This window comes from Penaeus monodon, chromosome 32 (assembly GCF_015228065.2).
Source record: "Penaeus monodon isolate SGIC_2016 chromosome 32, NSTDA_Pmon_1, whole genome shotgun sequence".
In the NCBI taxonomy this organism is placed as follows: Eukaryota; Metazoa; Arthropoda; class Malacostraca; order Decapoda; family Penaeidae; genus Penaeus; species Penaeus monodon.
This window is the reverse complement of record NC_051417.1, coordinates 34,930,850-34,931,286: the sequence shown is the minus strand read 5'-3', so window position 1 is coordinate 34,931,286 and position 437 is coordinate 34,930,850.

Sequence of the window (437 nt, the reverse complement as noted above, 5' to 3'; positions counted from 1 at the left end):
ACTTTAATACCCAGCCTCCTCTCCCCTCCCCCCCTCCTCTTCCCCCCCTCCCCCTCCTCTTCCCCCCCTCCCCCTCCTCTTCCCCCCCTCCCCCTCTCCTCATCCTAAATCCACCCCCCACCTCCCTCTCCTTCCTCTTCCTCCTCTCCCCACCCCCCTCCACCACTCCCTCCCTCCTCCCACTCTCCCTCCCTCTCTCTTATCTCTATATTCCCGCTACCTCTGCTCCCTCCTCTTTTCCATTCCTCTCCTTCCACTCCCCATCCCCTCCCTCCCTCAACCCCCTACCTTCCCTCCCCCCATCCTCCTCTCCCTACCCCTTCCTTCCCTCCCTCCTCCTCCTCCCTTCTCTCTTCCATCCCCTACACTCCCTTCCTCCCTCCCTCTCTTCTCTCTCCTCTCCCCATTCCCCATCTCCCTCCTCTCTCCTTGCCATA